Source organism: Mauremys mutica, chromosome 2 (genome assembly GCF_020497125.1).
Source record: "Mauremys mutica isolate MM-2020 ecotype Southern chromosome 2, ASM2049712v1, whole genome shotgun sequence".
NCBI classification, from domain to species: domain Eukaryota; kingdom Metazoa; phylum Chordata; order Testudines; family Geoemydidae; genus Mauremys; species Mauremys mutica.
Window position 1 is genome coordinate 140,720,051 of NC_059073.1, and position 16,426 is coordinate 140,736,476.

The 16,426-nt window shown below is 40.3% G+C and overlaps 1 protein-coding gene across 9 annotated transcripts in view; it reads right to left on the reverse strand.

Moving 5' to 3' along the window:
* Positions 1 to 16,426, reverse strand: part of LRRTM4 (leucine rich repeat transmembrane neuronal 4) — a 799,408-nt gene that overhangs the window by 669,292 nt on the left and 113,690 nt on the right. For 5 of the 9 annotated variants that reach the window (XM_045008272.1, XM_045008269.1, XM_045008270.1 and 2 more), the window contains 2 exons: positions 10,168 to 10,227; positions 2,954 to 3,020 (listed from right to left, as the gene is read on the reverse strand). The exons of the other annotated variants lie outside the window; for them this stretch is intronic. The gene's annotated coding sequence lies outside the window, so the exon portion shown is untranslated. The remainder of the gene's footprint in view (positions 1 to 2,953; positions 3,021 to 10,167; positions 10,228 to 16,426) is intronic. 9 annotated transcript variants of the gene reach the window in all.

Here is a 16,426-nt window from a genome sequence, read left to right on the forward strand (position 1 = left end):
CTCACAACCACCCTCCTGTTGCAACACTCAATTCTTACGCCACCATCTCCATAGTCAGCAATGCAAAAAGAGGGAAGAATGAAAGACAAATGAGAAGACAAATTAAAAACTAGATTTTTTACCGTGTGTCTGACTAGTTCAGGGGTCGGCAACCTTTCAGAAGTGGTGTGCCGAGTCTTCATTTATTCACTCAAATTTAAGGTTGTGTGTGCCAGTAATACATTTTAATGTTTTCAGAAGGTCTCTTTCTATAAGTCTATAATATATAACTAAACTATTGTTGTATGTAAAGTAAATAAGGCTTTAAAAATGTTTAAGAAGCTTCATTTAAAATTAAATTAAAATGCAGAGCCCCCTGGAATGGTGACCAGGACCCAGGCAGTGTGAATGCCACTGAAAATCAGCTCGCGTGCTGCCTTCGGCACCCATGCCATAGGTTGCCTACCCCTGGACTAGTTAATTGGTAGGAATGGAGACACAAAGCATGCGTGCACTGCAAGTGTCTGGACAGATTTCTATCCCTAAATGTTAAGCCCAAGACAAACCAGTGGCCAGAGGGGGAATTAAACATCTCACTCGCGAGGCACAAAGGACAATATAGTATGAGGCATTTCACAATGGAGGCTAGCTTGCTATGTTAGGCAAGTGGGATTTACTTGCTGCAGGGAGCTGAATGGGCATAATGCAACAATACAGATTAATCTGATCATTGTAGTCCATGTCCTTAGGAAGGGTGCAACTGCATGGAGCCCAGAAAGGACTGGTCAAGAACAGCCATGTCTGAGGGGTGTTTATTTCTAGATCTGATTGAAAAAAAATTGATGGAACCATTTTCCATTGAATAGTGCAGTTTTGTCAAACCTGAAACATTTCACAGGTAGATTTTGACAACATTTTCAACAGGAAAAGTTAAAATGTTTCATTTTGGTAATGTTGAAATATTTCATGTAGACATATAAAATACTGAATTTAGTATACTATATTTATATAATGTAAACAAAAAGTCAAAACCAAATGATTCAAAGTTACTGAAATTAAATGATTTAATTGCCTCAAATTGAAGAGTCCCTCCCCCTCAAGAATTTTTCATTCTGCAGGAAGTTACAAAATTTTAGTTTTTTGTTCCTATTTGGAAAGCAAATAACTTAAAAATCTCCTGTAGAACAAAAATTCCATTTTTTTCATCTTTCTTTGTTACTTGGCGATTTGATTCCTTTTAGTTTTCTTCTTGTGAGCCATTTAAATCCTCAGTTGTTTTGGCCTTGTCATTCTTCCCTCTCCTGCCACTTGTAACAAATAATGTTCAATTAAAAAAATTACAGGTAATATGTATGAGACAAAACTATGTAATTGTATATAACATGACAATAGAGCAATCTTAAATGCATCTCATTAGAAACCCTAGGGATTATTTTTTTAAGAAACACGTCATTCATTTTATGATGGTCATGTTGCATTCACAGACTAGAACAACAATTTTGCTTTGTGATTAGCTCATCTTTGTAGCAAAGAGACTTGTTTGCATGAAAAGTAATTTCTTATTGCACATTTTTTCAAGATATCGCATACATTCAGTTTAAGTTTCATTCTCTGTAGGTTGGATTACTGTAGATGAGTACAAAATAAGAACTGAGAACACTGGAATTGAAAGAATCCTTTTGAAGCATTTTGTATAGATAGTCATTCACAGGAGAAAAAAAATGTGAATACATATGCAGACAAAGGGAAAAATTCTCCCTTTACAACTGCATGATGGACTTGACTGAGGAGAGGAGAAAGTTAGAGCTCATGTGAAGAACTCCTCAACTATCCTGCTTGTACAGAGCAGTATAATGTATACTTAATTGGCGTATACTATTTAGCCACTAGATATCTCTGTGTGCTTTTAGAGATAGCTCCAAATAGGAGGTGATGCCTGGTAAACAGAAAGAATGCTAGAACTCAAGGTGGGTAGAAGCGTGTCTGCAGTTGTAACTCTTTCCTTTAATAAACACCTCCTGTCTGAAAAAAGGCTGCCAGTGTATATGTGGTAGCAGGCAAGATAGCATAAGGGTCAGTGTGCAACTCGTACAGGGGCGCACCTTAACAATATTACAAAATACTTCCCCAAGCAGAGCTTTCTGTAACCAAAGACTGTTAAAGTTCATTAGGGACCGCACTATTGCCAATCGATTTTATATCACAGGTGCTCAGGTACCACAGTGATATTTGGAAGTACAAAACCATAAGGTACATAGATGGATAGAAAAAGGCCATCAGAGAAACAGAGATGGGCATGAACAAAAATGTCAGATTCAAACACCCCTGAACTTTTGGGCATTTCGAGACCCAGCTCTAAATTTTGTAGTTTTCTAATTGGCAGCCGTGAAAGAGAACCTCGGTAGGTTCAAAGGTTTGATTTGGATTTTAGCATTCGAAGTCCTGGATTGAAATTCTGCCAAGACACCAAAATGGGGGCAGTTTAGAAGGGTATTGCACTTGATCCCGTACTGGGCTAGGAGTGAGGGAACATATCCCAATCCATACAACACAGGCAGAGACTACTTCATAATGATGAACCTGAGCCTCAAATTTCTGAGAAAGTTTGGATCAAAATCTGAATAGCTTGAGAAGGTTTTTGAGTCTTGGCTCTTGGTTCATGTCTCTCCCTACCAATAGAATAGGAAGGAGGCACTTGTAGGCCCACAATAGAATAGAATTTACAATGCTAATAGGAAAGCTAAAGCAATGAGTTAAAGTAACCGAAAATGATGCTGCAATTATTGTACTCAATATTACCAGCAATTACAAATCATAATACAAGAGTCTTTTGACCTTTAGACTAACTGGCGCAGTATTTTATGAGCTGAGCGAACCAACCTCCCCAAGAATCCAGGCAAAGGAAGGACAAAAGTCAAGTGCTATAATTAACTGCATGATTATTTTCCAAAATAAATGTGTAATCTTCACCTACTTGGTTCTGAATGGTGTCATCTGGGCTGCTATCATTAAGCTGATATCACTGCACTGTCATTACAGGCCTGATAAGGAAAGAGAAGCACTTTGGATCCAGCAGAGAATATGTTTGTTTCCCAGCTTCCCAAAGCCGATGTGTGTGTTTGTTTATTTTTGTGGATGATAGTTTTTTTGTTTGTTTGGTGGTGGTGGGGGTTTTGTTTTTTTTGAGGGGTGGGGGGTTGGGGAGTGGAATATTGGTAACACAGGAATGAACAGGGATAGTAAGTGCATTTCTCAACATGAACTAGTCTGGTACTTTAGTGAGACCAGGATTTCATCCATGATGATTATTAAAGTGAATGGCAAAACTATTGGCTACAACCAGGCCAGGAATTCATCCCATGTGCATTCAGATACCACTGCAATGGGAGCAGTACAAGAGTAAAGTATTGAAGTTTTTGCTCAGGCAAGACTCCCATTGACTCTACTGAGGTTTTTGCCTGAATAAGGAGTTCAAGACTGGGCCCTTTACATGAGGCTTAGACTGAATTGTGTTGATTTAAATTAACTTGATTTGGAGTTTAAATGATGAGGTACCGAATGGTTCTGAAAAATAAGCCAGAAATTGAAAAGTTGTTTGAGTAATAAATGTCAGGTTCTAAAGAGAGCTGTTTGAAACGTGGAGTTTCTGCTTCATGCAAAATTCTGACATTTTAAAATTTGTTTTTGTTCCCAATCGAAAGTTCAAAACTGCCCAGGAAATGAAATTGTTGAAAATATTAGTTTCCAATTAAAAGATTCCAGTTCATGTTCCATTTTGATTTAGAATTTATTTTATATTATACTTTATGATAAAAAATAAAATAAAGTTGGGTGGAAAAGTCATTTTGAATGCAAAAATCAAAATGTTCCATTTGGATAAGGTCCTCATGGAAACACTTGGTTTCAACTGTTTCTCCCCCGTCCCCCGTAAATCAATTTTTGTTAAAATCAACATTCCCACAGAAAGTTTTGATTCTGAGGAAACACTTTCTGATGGAAAAGCGTTCTGCTGGAAAATTTTCAAGAGCTAGAGTCCCCAGAGCCTTGTTATTTACTATACATTCATCAATCCAGGTATTTCTAAGGCACCCTATCTCCACAGCGTCTGAGTCAGAGGTGGTCATATAATGTTGGCTGAAGAAGTTGGATGAACTGTATGTTTGTTAAACACATTGCTTTCTTTGAGAATATGTTCCCTGCCTCCTGTACCCCCCAGGTCTAACTGGAGCTGAACATTGAAAAAATAAAGATGACCCATTGTTTCACTAGGCTGGAGAGACAGCACCAATAGAAAAAAAAATCACAACGGGATGTGCCGGACTTGGGAAATGCATGACAGTGTAGTTGTATGTAAGGATGGATAGGTAGGGCAGCATCACATGACCAAAGTAAAACAATGACCAACAAAGAACTCTCAGACTGTAACAGATGGAAAACATTTTTATGATTCCAAACAAAAAGAACCAAAAGGGCCTCCCCATGACTGAAATCTCTGATGTAATTTAAGGCAAGTCTGAAATACTGAATACAGGGAATGTTTAATATTGCACTCAAGGACTATTTGTGCTTACATTATGCATGCCAAAATATTTAGCAGAGTACTGTAGTATACTCTAGGATAAATGGAGCCAAAGAGTGCAAAGTCGTCACCTACTCATTAATATGAGTGACTTGCTAATTATTTATGAAGGGCTGGTTTTGTCCCATAACCTGTGGAGAGCAGGGTGCAAATGGACATTTCAGCAGCCAGCACATCTCATGGCTTTAGGGAAGAGGAGTAAGTCTGAAGACTTCTTTGCAGAACACCGGATTCACTGAAGTAAGTGTGATATTCCTTATTTCCAGTTGCATCCACAACATGCAAGGTGTGATGTTGTATGCATGGCACCAATGAGAGCTTCTACTCTATAGAAGTAGCATGGCCTAAAGGATAGACCACTTGGCTGGGACATGAGAGTTCAGGCTTCTATTTCAGTCTGCCACTGGCCTGCTGTGTGACTTTGGGCAAGTCATGCCACCTCTCTGTGCCTCAGTGTCCCCATCTGTAAAATGGGGATGATGATGATGCCCCTTTATAAAGCACTTTGAGCTCAGCTGATGAAGAGAGCCATAGGAGAGCTGTGAATTATTATTTAACTGTATTGTTTTCATCCAAGTATTACAAATCACAGAAACTGGAGCTTGCTGTAAATTGCAGCCTGCCGCTGTCTGCTCCGCCTCCTGGAGTTATGGCACTGCAGCTGTGCCGCTGTAGCACCCTAGCATAAATGCTTCCTACACCGGCAGAAGAGATTTCTCCATTGATGTAGTTAATCCACCTCTCCAAGAGGCAGTAACTAGGCAAGGGAAGAACTCTTGACCTAGCTGCATCTACAGAGGGGGTTAGGTCGACCTATTCACATTGCACAGTGTGTGAAATTTTTCACAGCCCTGAGCAACATAGCTAAGTCAATCTATTTTTTTAGTATCAGAGGGGTAGCCGTGTTAGTCTGGATCTGTAAAAGCAGCAAAGAGTCCTGTGGCACCTTATAGACTAACAGACGTTTTGGAGCATGAGCTTTCGTGGGTGAATACCCACTTCGTCGGATGCAAGTAGTGGAAATTTCCAGGGGCAGGTATATATATATATAAGCAAGCAAGAAGCAAGCTAGAGATAACGAGGTTAGATCAATCAGGGAGGATGAGGCCCTGTTCTAGCAGTAGAGGTGTGAAAACCAAGGGAGGAGAAACTGGTTTTGTAGTTGGCAAGCCATTCACAGTCTTTGTTTAATCCTTTGAGTTCATCTACAAATTTGACACCATCAGCTCAGGATTAAACAAAGACTGTGAATGGCTAGCCAACTACAAAACCAGTTTCTCCTCCCTTGGTGTTCACACCTCAACTGCTAGAACAGGGCCTCATCCTCCCTGATTGAACTAACCTCGTTATCTCTAGCTTGCTTCTTGCTTGCATATTATATATATATATAATATGCAAACAAGAAGCATACATACCTGCCCCTGGAAATTTCCACTACTTGCATCCAACGAAGTGGGTATTCACCCACGAAAGCTCATGCTCCAATACATCTGTTAGTCTATAAGGTGCCACAGGATTCTTTGCTGCTTTTACTAATTTTTTAGGCCTCAAACTCAGGCCTTGTCTAGATTTGCAAATAGCTCCCCAGTGAGTAACTAATGTCACTGACCCCCAAATGCAGACAACTGAGATATTTTGCTCCTATTGAGCTAATTGAGTTTTACCATGCTCCAAACTGAGGTAAATCCCGATTAGCTCAATCTCTGCACACCCCGTTTGAGCCTTGTCTTCACTTCAATGCAGTTACTCTGATTGGTGGCCATCAACTGTTGAATGTGGGTGATTCCCGAGTATAAACAAGATTAGACAGTAGATGAAGGGCTACAACCTATAAGTACATAAACAGGGCGCATGCAGGGGCACTGGAACAATCTTTATAGTGGAGGTGCTGAAAGCCATTGAACAAAACTGTAAATTCTGTATATGAGGGAAACTACTTCAAGCCAGAGGATGCTGCTGCACCCCAGCACCTCTGACATTGTGATAGGGCATGTGTTCATAGCACAGTGTATTTATTACCTAGTGCTAGTGGTTGTTCTTGCTGGGCTTTCCCCCCCCCCCCCATTATTTTTAGTCTGCCTTCCAATTATATCATTTTTTAAAATACTTTCTTTGAATTCTCTCCATATTTCTTTTTTAGTAAAGTATCTACTACCCAGTAACTATTTACAGCACGGCACTCCTGATACGTATGGGGACCAAAAATTATTGCTCCTCACAAAGCAGAATCTTCTTTTAACATCTCACAGATCTTCAAAGAGATGGGCTCTATCTATAAAGTTCTGGTCTGATTCTGAACCCAAACTTTAGGTTCATTAATTCAGGTTTATTGAGAACAGGATTCCTGGTTACCTACAATGGGTAACCCCTATAACCAAGGGTCTGATCTGGAGCCAAAAATAAGACTTCCGCAAACCTTGGGCTTTAGTTTACACTATATCAGGTGATGAAAAGATAAATACAATTAAAGGCGAGAAAGTATTTTCCTCCAGGGAATATGAGAATGAGAAAGCAAAATAGGTTAACATGAGCAGAAAAATAACTCCCCTGCTTGAATCTCAACCCAGACCCATCGCCCGTGTATAAAACCTTAATATCCCACAAGTACTAAAGCCATCACTATGTAGTCTTTCCCCTGAGTATCACTCCAGGTGGAGGGGAAAAACTGAACTGAGTGGAAACTCCTGTTCACTGGGACCAGGTAGCTTCCAGGCCTTCACATATATTCTTTATTATTTGTATTGCGGAAGGTCTTGTGGTGCTCAGTGCTGTACAAACACACAACACAAATACAGACCTTGCCACGAAAAGCAGGCAAATAAGCAATAGATTTGTAGTCTGTATCAGAAATTTACTTGTCCTCATCTCAACTAATAAATTACACACCAAGCCTCTGATCCTGCAATTAGATCCACTAGCAGAGACCCCAATGAAGTTTATGGGCCTCCTCAGAGGCCCAGGGACCTATGTTCATAGATCCAATTGCAGAATGACAGCCTTATTAAGGCTTTATAGACCCTCCAGCACTATATAAATCATGTGGATCTGATTCTTTACCAATTCCTTGCATGTTGTGCAGGATTCATGTGGCTCTAAAGGTTACTGCTAATTATTGTTGTCACAGAACATTGTGTACTGTGCGAAGATCTAAGTTTAATGCTAAAGTAAGTGTGTTCTTGTCTTATTGGTTCAAAGTATGAATTACCATTGGAAAGAGACTGCTGGAGGATAAAAGTTATGCGAGAACTGTCAACTTCTGGAAAGTAGTCATTGGAATTTTCACTCTGGGCCATAAAGCAAAGAGAAACTCCAAGGAGAAGCAATTGCCGAGGGACTGAACGTTGCTAACAGAATCACATTTTGTCTCCTCCCCCCCCCCGCCCCTTGCCCTTTAGGAAGATGGAAAGATTTAATTATTAAAAAGAAAAAAAGACCTGAAGGAGCTTGTGTCAATTAAAATGACTGATAGAAATGTATGATTGTTCTGAAATATTTAATACAGAGAATGGTGAATATTTTATGCAAGAAATATTTGTGCTCACACTGGAGCCTCATCTTAATGTACAGAAATGTATATGCATGTCCAACCAGATTTTTCAAACTCCTGTAGAGAAGCCTCAACAAAGGCTTGATCCTGCTTCATTGAAGCCAGTGAAGTTAGAGTTTCCTTCTTGACATCAGCAGGAATGAGATCAAATCTCATATGGCTAGATTTTCAAGAGAGATCTCAACATGTAGGGTGCTGAAAATCTGGCTATAAATGTAACAGTGGAACTTAAGTGCTTATTGCTTTTGGAAATCTGGGCCTCATTTAGGTGAAAAATCTGTTTCCAATTGTGGATGCTGGACACTTAAAAATCTGGTCGATAAAAGGCTAGAGATAGGGGTTAAGCCACACCATTTGGATATGGATTCAAACTTCCTAGAAGTTTGCAATGTTTGGTTTAAGGCAAACCTCTAATCATGACTGAAATGAAGGGTTTTTTTTGTTGTTGTTTTTTAATGCATTACTTTATCTCCCCTATCTTCTACTAAGGGAAAAAAGCACCAAGAATTTACAGCAGTGAGACTGATATAACCAATAGCAGCTGCTTTTGCATTTTTAAAGCACCTTTCATCTAAGAACTTTCTACTAACATTAAATAAGCCACATATCATCTCTGGATCAGGGCTTCTGGGTTCAAGTCAGTTCTCAATTCTGCCACTGATTCATTGCGAGTCCTTGGGCAAGACAACTTTTCTGTGCCTCAAATTTCTAATCCTATGTGGGCCCAATCTAACTCCCACTGAAGTCAATAGAAAAACTTCAGTGGGAGTTACTTCAGAAGATAAAATAGGTATAACACCATGTCCAGCACCTAACTCACAGGAGTGTTGTAAGGCTTAATTAACATTTCTGATAATACGTGAAATCCTCACATACAAATTTTCCAGAGAAGTACAAACGAGCAAAAATCTGGGACTGCTGAATAGGAAACATCTGAAATGCATGGCTCAAATTGTGAGATAAATATGTTAATTATTTTGCATGCGGCATATTTTCAGAGAACCACTCCCAACTTGCTCATCCAGCAAGTAATTAGGCTTCCCCAACTAATCTCTCAGTACAACCAAATTTCTAAGAACCAATATGAAGATTATCAATTTGAATCTCTGATACACACAGTTTCAAGAGCAATTCCATGCCAATGTTAGATCAAATGTAGTAGTTCACATACAATACTAATATCCAAGCCTGAACTCAATTTATGTATTTTATGAACTGGATTTATATAAAGGTTCTTTCAATGCTGCTCTCTTCTTTAGGTACCTTTGGGGAAGTTTCCTGAAAGCTCCCTACTTTCCACTTAAGAAGTGGCTTTTTTGGCCGATACTTTGTATCTCCTCCAAGTCAAAAGCTGTCCCACTTACTTAACCCTCAACATTAATAAAATGCATGTATTTTAGACAGCCACACAAACAAAAAACACTTGGCTCTTTTGGTTTTGCTTATCAACCTGTATTCTTTCTTTTAGCACAACTAGATGCATTGATACACTGATAAGTACTACACCAGCTCAAGTTTAATCACTAATCTTGAAGATGGCAAAATAAATCTTTGTTAAGGTGAAACACAGGGATAAAAAAAAAAAAAGTAAAAGGTGTCACTGATGGTTTGGTATTCTTATCAACACAAACTATCAACATTCAAGGCCAAATCCTTCCTGCTTCTTTGTAAATCTAGAGAAACCCCAATGAACTGCTCTCAAGTTGAGTTACTCCAGGTTTATAGTGATGAAATAGAGCTCAATCTGGCCCCGAGACACCACTCAGCCTTCCTCCAATGAAGACCATGTTCACAAAAGCCCAGTGAAGCACAAACATATAGGAATCATCATGCACAAACAAACCACATATCTACAAAGCCCCACACCTCATTTCTATCTAAAATATGAGTATTCATCATCAACCTAAAGCAAAGGATTTTTCCTCCCTGTTGCAAATCACACTTATTTTAGATCAGGAACATCAAGTTTCACTCGCTTCCAAGTATTTCAACTCTGGGAGTTTATAATGGAATAAGTGTCCCACAATTTCCGCCCCCTCCTTCTGTGTCAGAGCCGTCCTACCTGATCTAGGAGTATAATTTCCACTTCCTCTCTGTATCACAAGTTCTCTGCAAGGAGGAGCTGCAAAACAAAGCTTAAAGTCAGTGACGTTTTGCCAACCCTTGCAGATTTTCCATTCCCAACTCCAACAAGGTTGCAGAGCTCCAACGCAAAGTGGAGCGTCCCATGGTTCTGCGCTACATTATGTATGGTAGTCTGGCTCTCCCAGTTTGTTGCTATCATCTTTTCCTAGCATAGTTCCTCTATTTACTTGTCACCTGCTTTTTCACGTAACCATATATTACAGCTGATAGATTTGCCTTTCTCCAAATATCCCATAGTCAGGTTTCTGACTCCAGGATCTGATGCTTCCAGGCATGAATTACATTTCTTTAGTTGCTGATTAAGACCATGGTACTAGGACATAGAATTGCTTCCCCAAAATGGTTGGTGCTACACTGTCTCATGTCCCCTTATCGATGTTAGGCTGAACTCAATTCCATTCAAACAGACCTCTGCAGTACTGCCAATTTGAAGCATTCGAAAATCATGAGATTTGCATAAAAATGATAAAATATTCAATATATCGGGTCTTTTATTTTTGTCTTCTGATTTTTAAGCATTGAGGGGTGCACCTGGGACACATTTTCAAGCTTCTCCTGTCAACTACAAATGCTAGAAACATGTTATTTAAACCTGAAAACTTGGTTTCTCATTCACATGACAACAGGAGCTCAGATATTAAGAACAAGAAAGAAAAACTCTCTCATAAGACTTGTGATAAAATCATCAGAATTTGCAAAACTGCCTCAGCATCAGCATGGAACTCATTTTTAGGATCCGAACTTTAGCCTGTTTTACTGCTTGCTGTAGAATTGGAGATAGTTGGAGTCCCCCACCCCACCACTCCCTCACCCCCACAGGAAAAGTTTGATGTTTAATTAGAATGGAGGGGGGCAATTCTTATTAGAGAGGGCAAGTTGGCTTGTGACTCCAGCAGTGTTACTTCTGCTGCTAAACACAAAACTACTACTCTGCATTTCCGAGGATCAGACATGTTGCCTAACACAACCTAATAAATGGTGGCTGAGGTTGTTAGGTATCACAAATCTAGAGCATCCCCACCAACAAGGAAGTAAAGGTTGTTTTAAAGAGAGATCCTACCAAGGCCATTGCTAACACAATTCCAAAGCATCCAAGCTGACAGCGTCAGAAGAATGTTGTGAATTACCATCAGATGTATATTTAGGTCAGATCCAAAAGAATTTCTGGATAAGCAATAGATGCCAGTGCAACAGATCAGTTTTATTAAGTTATTGATCTGCACTTGAGGACTTTGGAGTATGGAAGCCATTATCTTGATGTGTCTCACCATTTCAATCTCTACTGGCTTTTCAAAGACTACAGATTACATGCAGGTTGACTCTGCTTCCATAATATGTGGCACAACTCATCCCTGGTTTAGCTCCTTTGCCTTCAGTAGAGTTACACCAGCAATGAACTGGACTTCAGCACCAGGGCTTATCTGCTGCCTCTATCTCACATCAAACCAACCACCACCAACTTGTGTTTTCACCATACTGCCCTTCTGCATGTGGTTTATTAGCAGAAACTAACACTCAAAGCCTGCCAGGCCTCTTTCTCTGGCTTGCTTAGTACTGTAATCATTCATATATCTCTTGACTCAAAAGTCTTTCCAGCCCAGCTTCCCCTTCCTGCTAACTCTCTTTCCAGGATCACAGTCCTTTGTGGTACTCCCACCTGGGATTTCTCACCTAGCATGCTCCTGTTTCCTGCAAGGCCCTCCTCTCCTAGAGCTTTCATCCAGTAGTTCTGGAGAATATCACCTGCCCTCTTTTAGTAGTCTTCCTCCCTGAACTCCACCCTTTCTCACTAGCTCCTGTAAACTACACTCCCTTGTTTAAGAACTGCAAATAAATTTTCTCCATGCCTTTTTATCTCCCAGGCAGCCAAGTTCTGAGTCACATGGTCCCATCATGGGACCCACCCCTGCACTATACATTCTTTTCACCTGGGAAGGCAAGCTACAACTGCAGTAAACCTTTTAAAGGATCAGCTCACGTTGGGAGACCCTTCTTCCCCACCCCTTTTGCTGCTCTATTCTACAATACCAAAAAGCTGATAAAAGAATGTTTTATTTTATTTATTATTTATTTTAATTTTATTTTGTTCCTAAGGCGTCGACAGATACCACTTCATACACAGAACAGTCACCGTATAGTCAGAGGAAGAAGCTGGAATAGAGGCTATATTGCCCAGCTGCTTCTAATACCAGGCCACATTTTTCTCTCAGATCCACTCAATCTAGAGAAACTCCACTGCAGTAGTCTTTTGAAGGCCAATCACTACGAGGCTGCAGGCACACACATGCACAAAATCCCCAGAGAGAACTAATGCACCTAAGAACCTCCACTCCAAAATTCAGGTGTAATGGCAGATGTCTTGGCCAACGGACCAGAGATTGAACAGGGAACTAAAAGTATGAGCTGCTACAGCTTGCATTAGAAAGCCAGACTTGGGGGTTGTAACAACACACGTCCTCTGCAGACCAGAACAGCGCTGGACTTTTAAGACACACTCACTGTTGAGTTACTTTGGCTTCTGGCATAGAAAAGGAGAGAAAGTCTTTGAGTTAACATAATCCTGTAACCCAACAATCCCTGGCAGTAGTAACAGCCACCTGGGGCTACTGGCAGCTGCCTACATTAGCTCAACTGTCAGGGACAAGTCTGGCAACCAGGCATTTCAGGAAAAAGGAATGTGAAGTTGAGCATTCAGCTGCTTTTGCACCTCCCTTCTGAGTCACCTGACATACAGACTGGACTTTGGAGTTTTGCCCTAACAGTTTTATCATGGGGCTATTATTTTTATTTCATTTTTTAATGGACATGACAAAATCATGTCCTGCAAGTTAGATACTGGCAGCTCCCTAGTCCTGGTGAGATCAGACCCCCTCAAAATACTTGCAAATCAGCTCTGATTTGGCAGCTTTAGATCCATACAAAACTTCTGAACCATGTGTTAAGGACAGTGGTCTTTCAGCAGGAAACAACAGTGCTCTCAAGAATCTCTAGAGACACTTTTCCAAGGCAGATTCTGCAAGGCTAGGAATCTAATTCTGTCATTGGCATGATTAGAACCATCTCTCTCACACACACAAAGAGAACATTCTGAATATACTATAGTCATCACTATAAGGCATAAGCATAACAATAGCATTTACATTAATTTACACCACTGGAGGCTAGAAAATGTCTTTTATTTATAAATAGACACCCTCAGGTGGGGAATTAGACTATGCTTTGATAATATGATTAGGCAAGTGCACTTCTCTATGCCTGGGAAGAGAAATATTCTGAATGTCCTTCCACACTGAGTTCATTTAAAGGAGTAAAATGCAAGCTTGAATGCTCTGGACTGGAAATATGATTATTCTTATGGAGAATTATATGTCATGTCATATAGGAGATGGCAGTTAGAAATGGAGATGTGCATCAGCATGAGTGCAGGCTGGCATAATTTAAGGGAGCTGGGAAGTGTGATCAAGAGAATAAGGCACTGGACGAAGAATCATTAGATTGGGTTTGATTTCCAGGTCTAGCACTGATTATCTGAGAGACTTGGGGGAAATCCCTTAGTCAGCCTGTGCCTCAGTAGTTCTCCTACATTTACCTGCCTGTGTGAAGTGCTTTCAGAACTATTGATTGAAGCTCCAGTTCAGCACGGCATTGTTATGAGGTGGGTGAAACCTTGTTATGGGTTGAGTTAAAAGCTCTTTGAACTGGTGTGAATAAATGCCCTACTTAAGAAAGACAAGGAAATGTAGGGTAGTTGTGGTTGGTGACTCTCTTTTGATGGGGACGGAGACACCCATCTGTCAACCTGACATGGAATCCTGGGAGGTATGCTGCCTGCCAGGGACCCGTATCCGAGATATTATGGAGGGATTGTCGAGGATCATCCGGCCCTCTGATTACTACCCCATGCTACTCATCCATGTGGGCATTAATGATACTTCAAGGTATGACCCTGAGCAGATCAGAAGTGATTACAGGGCTTTGGGAATAAGGGTGAAGGATTTGGGGGTGCAGGTGGTGTTCTCTTTGATCCTTCTGGTCAAGAATAGGGGCCCCAGCAGAGACAGATACATCCTGGAGATAAATGCCTGGTTGAAAAGATGGTGTCACCAGGACAGCTTCACCTTCCTTGACCATGGGATGCTGTTCCAGGAAGAAGGACTGCTAAGCAGAGATGGGGTCCACCTATCAAGGAAGGGGAAGAACATATTTGGATTCAGACTGGCTAACCTAGTGAGGAGGGCTTTAAACTAGGTTCAACAGGTGTAAGTGACCAAAGCCCACAGGTAAGTCAAAAGCATGGAGACCTGGGAGAAGGGTCAGAATCTCAGGAAACCATGGGCCTTATAGAAAGGATAAGGGAGAGACAAGAGAGAGCATAGGATGGAAATCAAATCAGTATCTCAGATGTCTGTATACTAATGCGAGAAGTATGGGGAACAAGCAAGAAGAACTTCAAATGCTAGTTAATAAACACCACTATGACACAGTTGGCATCATAGAGACTTGGTGGGATAATACACGACTGGAATATTGGTATAGAAGGGTACAGTTTGCTCAGGAAGGATTGGCAGGGGAAAAAGGGAGGAGGTGTTGCCTTATATATTAAAAATGTATACACTTGGACTGAGGTTGAGATAAAATAGGAGACAGACTTGCTGAAAGTCTCTGGGTAAAGATAAAAGGGTTAAAAACAAGGGTGATGTCATGGTAGGGATCTACTACAGATCACCTAGCTAGGAAGAAGAGGTGGATGAGGCTTTTTTTAAACAACTAACAAAATCATCCAAAGCACAGGACTTGGTGGTGATGGAGACTTCAACTACTCAGATATCTGTTGGGAAAATAACAAAGTATGGCAAGAGACCACCCTGTTTTAACCAGGAGATCTTCAATAATCTGAAACTCAGAAGAGAGTACTACAAAAAGTGGAAACTAGTCAAATGACAACGGATAAATATAAACAAATGATACAAGTATCTAGGGATGAAATTAGAAAGACCGAGGCACAAAATCAGATTGAACTAGCTAGAGACATAAAGGGTAACAAGAAAACATTCTACAAATACACTAGAAGCAAGAGAAGACCAAGGATAAGGTAGATCTGTTACTCAATGAGGGGCAAAAAACAACAACAGAAAATGTGGAAATGGCAAAAGTGCTAAATGATTTTTTTGTTTCAGTTTTCACTAGAAAGATTAGCAATGATTGGACATCTAACATAGTGAACGCCGGTGAAAATGAGGTAGGATCAGAGACTAAAATAGGGAAAGAACAAGTTAAAAATTACTTAGACAAGTTAGATGTCTTAGAGTCACCAAATATATCAAAGAATACTCAAGGAGCTGACTGAGGAGATATCTGAGCCATTAGCAATTATCTGTGAAAAATCATGGAACACAGGCGAGATTCTGGAGGATTGAAAAAGGGCAACCATAGTGCTAATCTATAAAAAGAGAAATAAGGACAACCTGGGGAATTACAGACCAGTTAGCTTAACTTCAGTACCCAGAAAGATAATGGAGTAATTAAGCAAGCAATCAATTTGCAAACATCTAGAAGATAATAAGATAAGTAACAGTCAGCATGGATTTGTCAAGAATAAATTGTGTCAAACCAACCTAATAGCTTTCTTTGACAGGGTAAGAAGCCTTGTGGATGGGGGGGAAGTGGTAGATGTGGTATATCGTGACTTTAGTAGACTTTTGATACCGTCTGACATGACCTTTTCATAAACAAACTGGGAAATACAATCTAGATGGAGATACTATAAGGCAGGTGCATAACTAGTTGAAAAACCATTCCCAGAGAGTATTTTTGTCCATTTATAGGTACCACATTTCAGGAAAGATGTGGACAAATTGGAGAACGTCCAGAGAAGAGCAACAAAATGATTAAAGGTCTAGAAAACATGACCTATGAGGGAAGATTGAAAAATTGGGTTTGTGTAGACTGAAGAGAACAGAAGACAGAGGGGACATGATTTCAGGGTTCCCTCCCCACTCTGAACTCTGGGATACAGATGTAGGGACCCTCATGAAAGACCCCCAAACTTGTATTCCATCAGCTTAGGTTAAAACTTGCCCAAGGCACAAATTCCTTTCTTTGTACTTAGATGGTATTGCTGCCACCACCAAGTGATTTAAACAAACATTCAGGGAGGGGCCACTTGGAGCCCTATC